The sequence below is a fragment of the Pseudophryne corroboree genome, chromosome 9 (genome assembly GCF_028390025.1).
Source record: "Pseudophryne corroboree isolate aPseCor3 chromosome 9, aPseCor3.hap2, whole genome shotgun sequence".
NCBI classification, from domain to species: domain Eukaryota; kingdom Metazoa; phylum Chordata; class Amphibia; order Anura; family Myobatrachidae; genus Pseudophryne; species Pseudophryne corroboree.
This window is the reverse complement of record NC_086452.1, coordinates 417,081,290-417,098,043: the sequence shown is the minus strand read 5'-3', so window position 1 is coordinate 417,098,043 and position 16,754 is coordinate 417,081,290. Positions and strand designations below refer to the sequence as shown.

Sequence of the window (16,754 nt, the reverse complement as noted above, 5' to 3'; positions counted from 1 at the left end):
GGAAACCAAAATGGACAGATACTGGAAAGAGAAAACCTTTCAATTGTAGTCCCTATTGGCGGTGCGCCCAGAGCTAGAAAGTACATGTACTTAAAAAACTGGAGAGAAAGAAAACTCTTGTGTGGGCGCACTCTTGAAAGAAGAAGTGAGAAGAAAAAAATCTTCAGATATAAGTTGAAGAGATATTTAAAACATATATTTATTGAGTAATTAAAAAATTAATAATATCCCACTGTGATCAACAAGAACAAGGTTTTTTAATTTTATATTTTTTTAGAAAAGATATGTGAAAAAAGAAAAAGAAATGTTCTGGTCTGAGTAATCACACGAGACGGATTGGAAAGGTTACAGACACCTGATAGTCTGGCAACCGTTTCACCTGACCAGCACAGAAATTCTGTGTTAATGAAACCAAACAGAGAGATCCAATTCTATGTCTTTGAAAGACCACTGAGGGGTCAATACTGGACAAATTACTGGTCACCTGTTGTACATATATCACAAATTTAGTAACATATCTTACACATTCCTGAAAGTTTTTGATGGTTGACGTGAGATGGGAGAGAAAAGAAGGGAGAAATAATTGGGAAAAAAAAAAATTGGGTATAGGGATGGGGAAAGAAAGAAGGGGGGGGGAGGGAAAAGGAGTGAAAAGTGGTGATACTGCTGTTGGTGTCCACCCTTCAAATGAAGGGGAATAGTATCCTTCTCTACAACACCCGGTATTCCCAGGAAGTCTCCTCTCAGGTAACCTGGCCCAACGCTGCTTAGCTTCCAAGATCGAACGAGATCGGGCATTACCAGCGTGGTATGATAGTAGAGAGGCTATCTACCAATGAGAGTGCACCTATATAAGAAAGGTGAAAAAAGAATTGATAGAAAGAATCTGAATAGTATGTGGATCTGCTTTCCACGTTAGGCAAGGTAATTTACCACATGGTTAGTGATACACCCTGGATCGTGGATGAGAGTCCACTGAAAAGGGATGGGCCAGTGAAGAAAAGAAAGCAAGGGAAGAAGAAAAGGGAAAAAGAAGAAAGAGAAGAAGGGGAAGAAAGGAAAGGATGTGAAGTACCAGAGAAATATGTTGGTCTAAATATATTGATAGACACAAGATGGTTATCCCAAAAAGAGAAAACAGATATCTCTATATGCGGCAAAGATTGAATCACATCTGAAAAAACGTCAGGCAAATTTGTGAATTAGATATGATGATACTAGATATGTTGTGTGCATAGGCACCTATGAGTCCAGTGATGCAAATTCACCGTGTGCATCAAAATTGCATAACATCTGGAAAAACGTCAGGTAAATTTGTAAATTAAATATGATGATACCAGATATATTGTATGCATAGGCACCTAACGGTTAACAGATATCTCAATATGTGGCAAGGATTAAATCACATCTGAAAAAACGTCAGGTAAATTTGTGAATTAAATATGATGATACTAGATGTTATGCAATTTTGATGCACACAGTGAATTTGCATCACTGGACTCATAGGTGCCTATGCACACAACATATCTAGTATCATCATATCTAATTCACAAATTTACCTGACGTTTTTTCAGATGTGATTCAATCTTTGCCGCATATAGAGATATCTGTTTTCTCTTTTTGGGATAACCATCTTGTGTCTATCAATATATTTAGACCAACATATTTCTCTGGTACTTCACATCCTTTCCTTTCTTCCCCTTCTTCTCTTTCTTCTTTTTCCCTTTTCTTCTTCCCTTGCTTTCTTTTCTTCACTGGCCCATCCCTTTTCAGTGGACTCTCATCCACGATCCAGGGTGTATCACTAACCATGTGGTAAATTACCTTGCCCAGAGCCGGGCCTAACCAATATGATGCCCTAGGCAAGATTTTGGCTGGTGCCCCCTAGCACCACAGCTGGTTCCACCTCTGACCTTGCACCTCTTTCCCAGCACCATCACCCCTCACCCATAGCAGTCCTCACTTTGGTGCTCCTACCCCCTATATTTTAAAAAGCAACAGTTTGCACATTTAGCGCACAGCCCAAAAAGGTGTGTGTTTTTGCTGGCAAGGGGCATGGCCACACAATAGTAACCCCAATTCCAATTACGCCACACAGTACTGCAACTTTATTCACATTTGATCATGCGATAGTGTCCATAATTCATATTACATCCCACAGTAGTATCACTTTATCTTATAAACGTTACTCCTGTCAAAGTCAGAAAAATACCACGATGCACACTGCCATATTTGCACCTCATACAGGTCTGCGCTGCGCATGCGTGCGCTCTCCCGTGCGTGCGCATACTCACTGTTGCGGGCACCCGCAGGCGCACGGTATGTGCATTTACGGTAGAGTTCATGTGTTCGTAGCGTGCGACTCAATCGTTACATATTTCCACTATATAATGTATTTTGTAGATCATGGTCCCTTTGATAGATTCTGAAAGTTTGGTTAATATAGAATGTTCATGAACAGAGAAATCCCCCTTTGTTTGATACGAAGGGTCAGACAGGAGTAATACAGTGGTGTTTAGTATCCATCGGAAGAGTATTTAATTAGCAATATTCCGGTGTTGGTTTGAAGCGGATTAATTGCTCGTGCGAATAGTTATGGACATAAGAAGTTTATGTCCATTTACTATTATTTGCACTTACTTATCCATGCGGCGGGAAACCTAGTTGCCCACCCACCTGAGCAGTTGGAAATCGTCACAGCCCACCTGTATGAATCAACCTATGACCTTTTGTTATAATGCGAGGAGGAATTCCTGTGTCCAATGAACAATGAGATTGTAGGGACCATTGAATTGTATTGTGTGTGGGGCATAAATAGACAAGCCGATCACATCCAGCTCTCACTCTTCAACGGTTCTCATTGCTGAAAATCGGGAGCTGGATGTCCAGAGGCGCATGCGATCGTTCCCTTTGTGCGTAAGTTTTCTCCGCAATCATATTGTCTTTCTTGTTGTTATGGGCCATATCTCTCTCTCTCTCTCTCTTCCCTTCTTTCTCTCGTACTCTCTTAAACGTAATAGTATTGTATTGTATTTCCTGTGTAGTTATCTGGTTAGGTAGTCTATGTTATATTGTAGTGTATGACTTGTATTGTATTAATTCTTTTGCAAGTATAACATTCATAATATATATATTAGGCGTTGGACCCTAAGCACGGTATCTGTGTATTTCTTATAGTGTTAAGTATTCACAGAGCGTCGGTGACGCTCAATCAGCTTTTAAGTTAATAAGGTTACACTGTGTTGCATCTACACCCTATCTCTACAATAAGGTTTTACAGCATATTACATTGTTTATGGTTTAGATTTAAAGGTTTAACATTGTGAGCGTCTGCGCCGCTGGTGATCTCCTCGTGGTCTCGAGCGTTCGCATCGCTATAGCAAATCATTACGTTAGTCGGCAGCCAATAGTGTGCCTGCCTGTGATCTCTTGGCCGTGAGCGAACGTGACGCTTGAGCGTCTCGACCTCGGCTAAGCGATTGCTATGCAACGTGCGTACCCTTACGGTACTCCATACGTCAATAGCGTACAGTGTTCTTAGGCCTCTTAAAGGGTTTTAAATAAGATAAATATTTAGCTTTATCAATTGGCGGCTCGTCCTGTCCTTCACATATCTCTGCTAGGTAATTTCAGCAGACATTATCCATCAGCAAAGGGCGGGAGATCATATTCTTCGCAGTGCTGACGGGATAAGCGTCTGCTTCGCTTAGTAAAGGGTGCTGAAGGAATCCGGAACCGGAGGTAAGAACAACACGCTAGTGTCTTTTAAAACTGTTTATTTCTGTCTTGCGTACACACGCACATATCTGCATTTCTTTTTCATTCGTGTATTTTCATATATCACTCTCCTGTTTGCCATTTTATAATTGATAAAACGTGCTAAGAGAGATTTGTCGCTATTTCATAGTTAAAGTGTAAAAAGCACACACAGCTCTACCTAAAGGTAAAAAGAGAGATTGGTGTGTTGCGCGGTAGACGATCGAGGATCATCTACATTGATAAAAGTGTTAGTTGTGTTGCGGTGGACATTGGTTTTGTGTACACGTGTCTCTAACAAAGGGCTGAGACTCGCGTATGCCAAGGCCGACGCACGCAGCGTAAATTACGCAACGGAGCGTCTGGGTACGCCCACGTAACTCAAGTCACACGACAGTGTTGATTTTTAAGTAGCACAACAGGCGATAAATAGCGCAACAGGCGATAAGTAGCGCAACAGGCGATAAGTAGCGCATCAGGCGGTAAATAGCGCAAATCTATTTTAAATCCGAAATTTAGATTAACAGATCCTTCTCCAAATTCACAACACATCTGGTCTAAAGAAAAATTTCTGCGCAGAAATAGAAATAGAAGCAAAAGTGTACGTGTGGTGAGTGAGTGTTTTTGTATATATAAGTTTATACAATTTTACAGGTTGAACCACAAGAAGTCGAGTTCTCGCAGAGGTACATACATGTAAGTGACGTGCATGGTGGCTAGGGAGGCATCTCTGGTTAAACATAAAATTTGAGCAGTAGAGAATAGTAGACCAGGAGGTCATACTACAGACCGGGAGGTCCAGGTACAGCAGACTAAGAAGTCTGCCATAAAAGAGAAAAGGGCACAACCCAGGGGGTTGGTGCAAAACCCATATAGGCCAATAAAGCTCTGGCTGAAGGAATTTGCAGCCGAAATTTTCGATTCCACTGGTCGCTCAGCACATAAGATTAGTTGCTTATGTGCTGAACGATTGTACCGCACGTAATTGTGTACATTAGTTAATCTGACCAGTACCATTTGTGTACAAACCCGGTCGTAAAACTATTTGTACACTCTGATGTGATTTGTGTAATTTTTTATTTTCTGAAGGGAAGTTCGCTGGTCACTCAGGAATTGTCCAACAACCAATAGTTACTGGAAAGAGTAAGTGTTCTGCGGATATCCCTCGCATGTTCCAGTAAATAGAGGTTCATAGGGGCCCTGGGTCGAGTACGCCAGCACTAAGGCAGTGTGTGGGTCGTATTGGTCGGCGTGGGCGAGTGAGTGGGGTACTCGGTAAACCGCCACCGTCAGCCTATCGTGAACATTTTGGTTTTTGTAAGGGTTCGCTGAAGACCCTGAAATAAGGTCAGAGGTGGTGAAAGCAACGCCTGCAAGTTATGGGGGCCAATTGTTCAGGAAGGGGGCGATCAACCTCGGTTCGGGTTGATTCAGTAAACCGACCAGTCGGGTCGGCAAGGTACGTAATGTGTGAAAAATATGGTTCACATACAGAGGTTTTATGTGATGAATGGGAGAGAATGACAGTGCATGACGGGGAGAAATTCCCAAGAGTAGGTAGCTTTAGCCCAGAAGTGTTGCAAAATTTAAGGAGGAGGATATGTCTCATTAAATCAACAAAGAGACGAATCCAACATTATGATTATTTGCAGTTATGGCAACAGGAGGGTGAAATACAGAGAGGATTGGCTCTGGTGGCAGGATCTAATCCTATCAAGAAATTGATAGCGACGGCCCCGCCGCCACCATACATATCAGGAGAGAAATTGGTTGCGGAGAATGACGCATTAGGGTGTAACAAACAAACACTTAGCAACTGTGTAAATGTTAATAAGTTAACCAATGCAAGTATTGACCCGTGCAAGTTGTACCCTGTTTTGAACTTTCCCCAGGAGTGTGATCAAGAGGACGAATCGGCAACAATATCGGCGCTCTCTCTAGCAGCCACCATAGCAGAGACAACAGTAGGCACGGCTCCACCCACGAGATTAGTAACAAAAGCCCCTAGCGGAGGGATAGGTGAGGTCGTATCTACAGGTAAGTACGGCACCATACACTATGCTGAAACCATTTCACCACAGGCTGTAGAACCTACACAGAGTGATGTTAGTAAACTTAATCCTGTTAGGGACACGACAGGAATCACACCTGTTAGGAACATTGCCATGTACAGCCCATTTTCCCGAATGGAATTAAGAACCATAGTGTCTGAATTCCCTGATCCTAGAAAAGATTTAGTTGCTAGCCAGAAATACATCAGAGACCTAGGGAACACTTTAGAGCCCAAAAACAAAGACTGGCAGGTATTGCTGAGGGCATGTTTACCCTCCAATGTCGACGCAACTCAATTTTTGGCTGACTGTGGATTAGATCAGGATGTACCTCTTACAGATGTGTACAACAAAGATAACGTAAAAAGAATAAGTTTACAGTTAAAGGAGTATTTCCCAGCAGTAGTTAAGTGGAACAAGATTTTCTCCATTAGACAGAAAGAGTCAGAAACTGCTGCAGAATATTTTCACAGGGCATTACTAGAAATGGCAAAGTACACAGGTATAGAGGACATTAAAACAAACATAAACCATCGAGAAGTAGCAGTATCTGTACTAATGGATGGGTTAAAAGAGACATTAAAGACAAGAGTACAGACCACGCAACCATGTTGGCGAGGTCTGTCAGTGGCTACTTTGAGAGTGGCTGCTATTGATCACGATCGGAATATCACCCGACACAGGGAGTCCCAAGGTGATAAGTTAATGGCCGTAAGTATACAGGCCCTGACCACAAGGCAGCCTTTGTATAAATCACCAAACCCTGTGGGTAAGTCAAATGTGGTAACTTGTTTTTCTTGTCATAGACAGGGACACATGGCACGAGACTGTAGAGTGAAAAATTCACAAAACTCATATCAACCCCCTAGACAACGACACGACACACGACATTGGGAGCAAGGTCCGCAGAGACGGAGTTATGAGCCACATACAGGGGAAACAAAAAGATACCCCCCGAACAGAGACTGGCAAGCCACTGGTAGTTCCCATTTCACCCCTTCACAAGTAGTTGCTGCCAGCGGGATTCAGGGAGGTCACCATACCCAATAGGGGTGTGGCCATACCTGTAATCTGCAGCCAGTAAAATTGATTGCAAGTCTTGGGAGTGAACCAGAAATTGCAATCAATGTAGCTGGTAAATCATTAAACTTTCTTGTAGACACAGGGGCGGCCAAATCAGTGATAAATTCGACAGTGGGCATGAGAACCACTGGTAAGACAATTCCAGCCATAGGGGTAACGGGAGTAGTCCAGCACTACCCTGTTAGCAAACCAGCCGAGATTACAGTAGGGCCGTTACATACCAAGCATTCCTTTTTGCTGGCTGCATCGGCACCGACTAATCTCCTGGGAAGAGACTTATTGTGCAAAATGGGGTGCATCATTTATTGTACTCCTGAAGGTGTATTCTTGGACATACCTGAGAATCACGCTCAGAAAGTGCGAGACATGTTAGACTCCCCGTCAAAATTAATGTCACATACCATTATGACAAATAGGACTCCATCCCAAGTAGAGGAAATGACATCCCAGATACCAGAGTCACTTTGGACTAAAGATGAACAGGACACTGGATTAATGGCAAACGTAGCTCCGGTAGTTGTACAAGTAAAAGATGGTAGGATAGCTCCAAAAATCCCACAGTACCCTCTGAAGCCAGAGGTGGAGTTAGGAGTGTATCCCGTAATAGAGCGCTTGCTACAACAGGGCATTCTGGTAAGAACGTCCAGCACTGCCAATAGTCCCATCTTCCCTGTGAAAAAGAGTGGGGGGAGGGGTTACCGGCTAGTGCAGGATCTAAGGGGGATTAACAAAATAGTTGAGAGTCAGTTCCCCGTAGTGCCAAATCCAGCTGTCATCCTTATGCAAATCCCTCCCACTGCGAAATTTTTCACTGTTATTGACCTCTGCTCCGCTTTCTTTTCGGTACCTCTGCACCCTGACAGCCAATATTTGTTTGCATTCACATACAGAGGAGTCCAATACACATGGACTCGATTACCACAAGGTTTCATAGACAGTCCAAATATATTTTCCCAGGCTTTGCATGATTGTCTACAGTCTTTCCAACCAGAGAGTGGATCAGTATTAATACAGTACGTGGATGATTTACTACTGTGTTCTGATTCATTGGAAGCATCCCTGAAGGATACGAAACAGCTCCTGTTTCATCTTTCAGACACAGGACACAAGGTTTCCAAAGACAAGTTGCAATTATGCCAAACTAAGGTAAAATATTTGGGACACTGTCTAACACAAGGACTGAGACACCTGACCGCTGATAGAATTCAAGCAATTAGAGACATGACTCTGCCACAAACCCAGCAACAGATCAGAACATTTTTAGGAATGTGTGGGTATTGCCGTAACTGGATCCCAGGGTTTTCCATTCTGGCGTTACCTTTGCAGGAGATGGTCTCCTCAAACAAACCTGATCGGATTTCGCATACAGACGAGTCCGAGATGGCATTTGAGAGACTTAAACAGTGCCTAACGCAGGCACCAGCATTAGGTATGCCAGACTATGGGAAACCCTTTGAGCTGTACGGAACAGAAAGTGCTGGTTGCGCGGCAGGCGTCTTAACCCAAAAGCACGGTGATGCCAGCAGGCCGGTAGCATACTACAGCGCTCAGCTAGACACGGTAGCGCGATCCCTCCCCACATGCTTGCGAAGCGTTGCTGCAATAGCATTGCTAGTAACGAAAAGCGAAGATGTAGTGCTAGGTCACAACCTCACAATTCATACACCACATGCAGTGTCAGCCTTGCTAAATTCTGCCCAAACCAGGCACGTCTCATCAGCGCGGTTTACAAGATGGGAATTGGCACTAATGGCCCCCGTAAACATCACCATAAGGAGATGCAGTGCATTAAATCCTGCAACATATCTCCCAGGTGTGCCTGGACAGGCACAAAGGGTGGAGGATGAGAGTGGTGGGGAAGGAGAATTTAACACAAAGGAAGACACACATGATTGTATGGAATATTTGACCCAAAATTTTACCGCAAGGCCTGACATCAGTGACAATCCACTGGAAGATGTAGATCTAACTTTCTACACGGACGGTAGTTGTCACAGACAGTCAGACTCGGGAGACTTGTGTACTGGATACGCAGTCGTAGATGACCAAGGCACCATAGAAGCGGAACCGCTAGGCCCACCTCACTCAGCTCAGGTTGCTGAACTGGTCGCCCTAACCAGAGCATGTGAATTGGCTAAGGGCAAATCAGCCAATATCTACACCGACTCTAGATACGCATTCGGGGTAGTCCATGATTTCGGAGCCCTATGGCGCCTCAGAAATTTCATGACGGCAGCTGGTACACCAATAGCGCATGCAGCTCACATCAAAAGGCTTCTAACAGCGATACAGGAACCCGACAGAGTGGCTGTTATCAAGTGTAAAGCACACACATATAGCCAGGACCCAGTATCACTTGGTAACAGCCGAGCAGACGAAGCAGCTAAGTTAGCAGCTGGTACCCCCAGACAGACAGACACCACACAACTGATGGTATTTAATACCATCAACACACAGAAGTTGTGTGAAATGCAAAATTTGGGTTCCACACAGGAAAAGGCAGTCTGGAAGGCAAAGGGATATGGCCAGGAGTCCTCAGGACTTTGGACGGATGGACAAGGTAAACCGGTGGCCCCCAGAGCATATCTCCCATGTTTAGCTGAGGCAGCACACGGGCTGACTCATCTGGGCAAGGAGGGAATGTGCAAGTTGGTAAGAGCATATTGGTGCGCCCCAGGATTTTCATCTCATGCAAGTAAGAGAGCAATGTCATGCCTTACCTGTTTGAGAAAGAACATCGGAAAAGCAATACCAACAGAACCATCTCATATCCCACCTGCAGGCGGCCCTTTCCAGGTAATACAGATTGACTTCATTCAATTACCCCCCTGTCGAAATTTGAAATATGTACTTGTTTGTATAGATGTTTTCTCAAATTGGGTCGAAGCATTTCCTGCGGCCACAAATACCGCTATGTTTACTGCTAAGAAAATTGTGCAGGAATTTGTATGTAGATATGGTATCCCTAGAATAATTGAAAGTGGTACCCATTTTACAGGTGATGTCTTTCAAGGAATGTGTAAGTTGATGGGAATTGATAGCAAGCTGCACACTCCATACCATCCACAGGCGAGCGCGAAGGTGGAAAGAGTGAACAGCACTATTAAAAATAAACTGAGCAAAGTTATGGCAGAGACAGGATTGACATGGCCAGAAGCTTTACCCATTGTACTGTACAGCATCAGAACCACTCCCAGGTCCCCTCTTAATCTGTCTCCTTTTGAAATCTTGTTTGGTCGACAACCGCATGTTATGATTAACCCTCAGGATGATTTGAAGTGTAACAATGAAGTGACTGTAAAGTATTTGATTAACATGAGTAAACAGCTAAGGAATCAAAATGATAATTTGAAGTTAATGATTCCTGATTTACCAGATAGTAATTGTCATGACATTGAACCTGGGGATTATGTAATGATACGGAATTTTCTACGCTCAGGTTGCCTTATTGACAGATGGGAAGGACCATACCAAGTCTTATTGACTAGCACTACAGCATTGAAAGTTGCGGAGAGAGAGACTTGGGTTCATTCGTCCCATTGTAAGAAGGTTGCTGATCCAGAGAGGTCCCGTGATAAGGAACAGACGGTAGAGGAAGTTGTATCACTGGAGTGTCTGTTCCAGGAGGACTGAGGCGGCACCTGAGCATCGAGAATCACAAGATCAAAAGCAGTTGTCGATCCCCGTTTCCCTTTTATTGTTTTTCTCCACTTCCCATCCCCTCTCCCTCAAATTATTTTTTCCCCCTTCTCATTCTTCTTCGTTTCCTCCTAAGATGGACTTGCCTCAAGAGACTGTGATCCGGATTTTCCTGTTGACCATGATGTTGACCAGAGCAGTCTGTTCCGGCGAGAGTACCATGGAGGTCGAGAGAGGTTCTGGAATGGGTTCTGATGACAGAGATGGAGGCGTAGTTTTCCGAGAACAACATAATCAACAAGCAAAGGCGAGTATCAGAAAACGATCCGATAGCATTGACCATAGAAGGAATTGTGAAGGATTGTTAGCTGAAGAAAACTGTATCTGTAGGCTTTGTGACAATGTAGTTGAGGATGGGTGCATCAAGAAATGCCAATCCAGTTTTAATATCCACATGGACCGGCATCCCTTGAGTGACTATCACTCCATAGTGGGTAGTGTGCTAAATCAAACAGATTGTTGGGTATGCTCTCAAGTACCTCAAGGTCATAGCAAATCAGGACTAGTACCATTTCCTTTAACGATAGGGGAGGTACTTGAGCTAAGTGGTGGGAGGCCGGTGGACAGGAGGTTTAATATCTCCAGTCCTCCTAGTTTGAAGCTCCACCAATATCATGTGGATAGATCCCTCATATGTTTTAACATTTCCAATCCCCGAAAGCCGGGAAATTGGGAAGTGTCATGGAGTAACCAAACCATGACCTTTTCATATAGAGCAGATAGAATGCCGACAGATACAGAGCTTGTACGCCACATAGCCAGTAGAGGAAAATCTTTCCGATATAGGTATACCCTAGGAAATAGGATTACGAGAGTTGGAGAGGTATCACCAGGATACTGTGCACATATCGTACAAGCTGATACGTGTACTAGACAGATGGGAGAATTAGGGTTAGGAGATTTCACATGGAAGATGTGTAATATGGTTATGTCCTACTCCGTCCCATATGTTCTCCCCGATGATGCATATTTCATATGCGGGAGGAAGGCGTATAAGTGGCTTGCCCCAAACTCTGAAGGATTGTGTTATATTGGAAAAGTATTGCCTGAAGTAATGACTGTATCACATGCCAAAATGAAAGATATACACCGTGTTGCCCAAGCTCCTTATACTCACACCCATTACGAGCACGTAGTTAAACGGCACCTGATAGAAAGAACAGAGCATCCGGCCTCTGACATGATCCATGAATCCACCGGGATTCAGTTTCTAATCGCGTTAGACATCACTCGCACCGCCAGAGGAGTGTTGAATTATAAATACATATCTGCGCTCGCAAATTTGTTAGACAATATCACAGAAATGTATGATGACACGTTTAGGTATACTGGAAGAGAACTTCAAGCTTATAAAACAGAACTGGTTCAGCATAGAATGATTCTCAATTATCTCACGGCAGTGACAGGTGGATATTGTGTCACACTGGCAACGCAGTACGGCGTGAAATGTTGCACATATATTACAAATAGTACCGAGGACCCGGTCGAGGTCATAGACCAAAAGATGGACGATATTCTCCAACTGAAGTGGGAATTTCGCAGGAGACACAATCTCACTCTTGCTGCTGTGAGTAATGAGCTGACTGGTTGGGTGTCATGGTTGAACCCGCGAAATTGGTTCTCCGGTTTAGGAGAATGGGCTCAAGGAGTCATAATGGATGTAGGGAAGTTTCTCCTATGTATCTTAGGTGTTATCATAACGATTGGCTTGATATTTAGATGCGGTCAGGCTTTAATGAAGTGCAAACGAAGTACCAGGGTGATGAGTTTAAGGAGTGAGGAAATTGTAATTCCAATGGATTTGATTTATGACCCAAATGTAGAAACAATGATGTGATGAAAATGCGATTTCTACGGTCCGTTTCTTTCACCTGTTTTTCCGTTTTCCTCCAAGGTAAAAAGACCCACTTGGACAAGGAATTTGATGAGACAATATACAGACAACTGATGGATTAAAGAAGAAGTTTTGACAACCTGATACACAGATCTTTGATGAACTTTGCCATAGATCCCCAGTTTCCCTAGAAATTTTAAAATTACGCTAGCCCAACACTTTTGTAAATCTATGGACATTGACAAAGCTTTTTGCCCACACGCCTTTTGGCAAAAGCACAAAGAAGACTGCATTCAACAGACACCGAACAAGACTTCAACCGACAAATGTTCATTTACCTGACATAGAATACCACTGCATTTACCGTAATTATGTCTTTTCTTCATCTCTACAACCTTCAGGTAATTACACACATAGTCGATAGGGAATACAGGCACAGATATCAGCAATCACATATTCCCCCATTCATGTATCATCAACTAAAATGTGCTCCCCATTTGTTACAACCACAGCCGAAAAGAGCTCGGTAAAGTTTGACAGCCCATCCACAGACCCGTACCACGGGATAAGAAGGAATTCAAATGTATACTTCGCAATGCCTCGAAGCTTGATTTAAAACACGTACGGCACGATGATACATGACCCCCAAACACGGATTCATACACACATGCTTCTGCTATCTCACTAGGTCATACCCTTTTCCTACCTTCTCCTCTCCTCCCCTACCCAACCATGTAAATGTATTAACCCCTGACATATATTTTTCTCTTTTTGAAATGTTTTAGGAAGTGGCAGTTATTGTTGACTGCCAAAGGGTGGACTGTCAAAGTCAGAAAAAATACCACGATGCACACTGCCATATTTGCACCTCATACAGGTCTGCGCTGCGCATGCGTGCGCTCTCCCGTGCGTGCGCATACTCACTGTTGCGGGCACCCGCAGGCGCACGGTATGTGCATTTACGGTAGAGTTCATGTGTTCGTAGCGTGCGACTCAATCGTTACATATTTCCACTATATAATGTATTTTGTAGATCATGGTCCCTTTGATAGATTCTGAAAGTTTGGTTAATATAGAATGTTCATAAACAGAGAAATCCCCCTTTGTTTGATACGAAGGGTCAGACAGGAGTAATACAGTGGTGTTTAGTATCCATCGGAAGAGTATTTAATTAGCAATATTCCGGTGTTGGTTTGAAGCGGATTAATCGCTCGTGCGAATAGTTATGGACATAAGAAGTTTATGTCCATTTACTATTATTTGCACTTACTTATCCATGCGGCGGGAAACCTAGTTGCCCACCCACCTGAGCAGTTGGAAATCGTCACAGCCCACCTGTATGAATCAACCTATGACCTTTTGTTATAATGCGAGGAGGAATTCCTGTGTCCAATGAACAATGAGATTGTAGGGACCATTGAATTGTATTGTGTGTGGGGCATAAATAGACAAGCCGATCACATCCAGCTCTCACTCTTCAATGGTTCTCATTGCTGAAAATCGGGAGCTGGATGTCCAGAGGCGCATGCGATCGTTCCCTTTGTGCGTAAGTTTTCTCCGCAATCATATTGTCTTTCTTGTTGTTATGGGCCATATCTCTCTCTCTCTCTCTCTCTTCCCTTCTTTCTCTCGTACTCTCTTAAACGTAATAGTATGGTATTGTATTTCCTGTGTAGTTATCTGGTTAGGTAGTCTATGTTATATTGTAGTGTATGACTTGTATTGTATTAATTCTTTTGCAAGTATAACATTCATAATATATATATTAGGCGTTGGACCCTAAGCACGGTATCTGTGTATTTCTTATAGTGTTAAGTATTCACAGAGCGTCGGTGACGCTCAATCAGCTTTTAAGTTAATAAGGTTACACTGTGTTGCATCTACACCCTATCTCTACAATAAGGTTTTACAGCATATTACATTGTTTATGGTTTAGATTTAAAGGTTTAACATTGTGAGCGTCTGCGCCGCTGGTGATCTCCTCGTGGTCTCGAGCGTTCGCATCGCTATAGCAAATCATTACGTTAGTCGGCAGCCAATAGTGTGCCTGCCTGTGATCTCTTGGCCGTGAGCGAACGTGACGCTTGAGCGTCTCGACCTCGGCTAAGCGATTGCTACGCAACGTGCGTACCCTTACGGTACTCCATACGTCAATAGCGTACAGTGTTCTTAGGCCTCTTAAAGGGTTTTAAATAAGATAAATATTTAGCTTTATCACTCCTCACAGTAGATCCCCTTATTCACATTACATCACACTGAATTGCTCCTTATTCACATTACACCACACCCTATTGGTCTTTATTCACATTAGACGACACAGTAGTGCCCTTTCTATACGCAATGCCACATAGTAGAACACCTTATAAACATAATGCCACACATTAGTAATGCATTTATACACATAATTCCACACAGCAATGCTCCTTACACATGAGACACATTATTAATGTCCTTATAAACGTAATGCGCCTTACACATTATGACAACCTTTATTAATGCCCTTTTACACATAATGTCCCTTACACATATGCCGCACATTATTAATGCCCTTATACACATAATGACACACATAGTGCCCCCTACACACTTGCTGCACAATATTAGTGCCCCTATACACATAATGACACACATACTGTAGTACCCTGTTACACATATGCTGCACATTATTAATGCCCTTATACACATAATGACACACATATTGCCCCTTACACATATGTTGCACATTAGTAATGTATTTTTACATGACACACATAATGCTCCTTACACATATTCCGAACACTACTGCACAACCAACCCACTCACATGCACACAGCACTCACACTGCCACTAACACTGTGACCTCTGCCTCTGCTTGGATACAGATGTGTCCTTATAAATCTTACCTCTGCTAACATCTTGCACCATTTTTTAAATGAAAATGCATCTTATTTGCATTGCTATGTGGCTAGGATACATAAGCTGCTTCTGCCGATGAAAATGGTATGCAGCATGCCTATATACTGTGTGAGATTGTGGCTGTATCTGCATATGAAATGCTACAGAATATAGGCATGCCACATATCATTTTAATCAGCAGAAGCTTCTGATGCCCCTAGGCATATCAAATGCCCTAGGCAATTGCCTAGTTTGCCTATGCCTATGACCGGCTCTGACCTTGCCTAACGTGGAAAGCAGATCCACATACTATTCAGATTCTTTCTATTAATTCTTTTTTCACCTTTCTTATATAGGTGCACTCTCATTGGTAGATAGCCTCTCTACTATCATACCACGCTGGTAATGCCCGATCTCGTTCGATCTTGGAAGCTAAGCAGCGTTGGGCCAGGTTAGTACCTGAGAGGAGACTTCCTGGGAATACCGGGTGTTGTAGAGAAGGATACTATTCCCCTTCATTTGAAGGGTTGACACCAACAGCAGTATCACCACTTTTCACTCCTTTCCCCCCCCCCCCCTTTCTTTCTTTCCCCATCCCTATACCCAATTTTTTTTTTTTTCCCCAATTATTTCTCCCTTCTTTTCTCTCCCATCTCACGTCAACCATCAAAAACTTTCAGGAATGTGTAAGATATGTTACTAAATTTGTAATATATGTACAACAGGTGACCAGTAATTTGTCCAGTATTGACCCCTCAGTGGTCTTTCAAAGACATAGAATTGGATCTCTCTGTTTGGTTTCATTAACACAGAATTTCTGTGCTGGTCAGGTGAAACGGTTGCCAGACTATCAGGTGTCTGTAACCTTTCCAATCCGTCTCGTGTGATTACTCAGACCAGAACATTTCTTTTTCTTTTTTCACATATCTTTTCTAAAAAAATATAAAATTAAAAAACCTTGTTCTTGTTGATCACAGTGGAATATTATTAATTTTTTAATTACTCAATAAATATATGTTTTAAATATCTCTTCAACTTATATCTGAAGAATTTTTTCTTCTCACTTCTTCTTTCAAGAGTGCGCCCACACAAGAGTTTTCTTTCTCTCCAGTTTTTTAAGAATCAGAATCTATCAGATTATTATTTACAACCAAATCAACAGTTGCCAATGACTGGAAGCAGTTCAGCCTTGGGAGCCAAACGCATGGCATGGATTGCATGAACTTTCCTCACCTGCCTACGTGCTCCGAATGACAGGATCACTAATTGTTGTCACTCCCATTTTATTAAGATCAATTTTGTGAATATAATATTGTTAAAAATGACTGAAGAGATTTTCATTAAGTGACGCTAACTCCTCTTCCGTATGACTTCTTTTGCATAATTTACCCTCTTGATATTCAGCGCCGTTAGTTCTAAAAAATAATTTTGTTGTCTTATGTTCTTTTTGATTTGCA

The 16,754-nt window shown here is 42.8% G+C and overlaps 2 pseudogenes; one reads left to right on the top strand and one right to left on the bottom strand.

The window, feature by feature from the left end:
- Positions 1-707: 707 nt before the first annotated feature.
- LOC134962262 (5S ribosomal RNA) lies at positions 708-822 on the bottom strand (annotated as a pseudogene).
- Positions 823-15,678: 14,856 nt separating this feature from the next.
- Positions 15,679-15,796, top strand: LOC134959828 (5S ribosomal RNA; annotated as a pseudogene).
- The last annotated feature ends 958 nt before the right edge of the window (positions 15,797-16,754 follow it).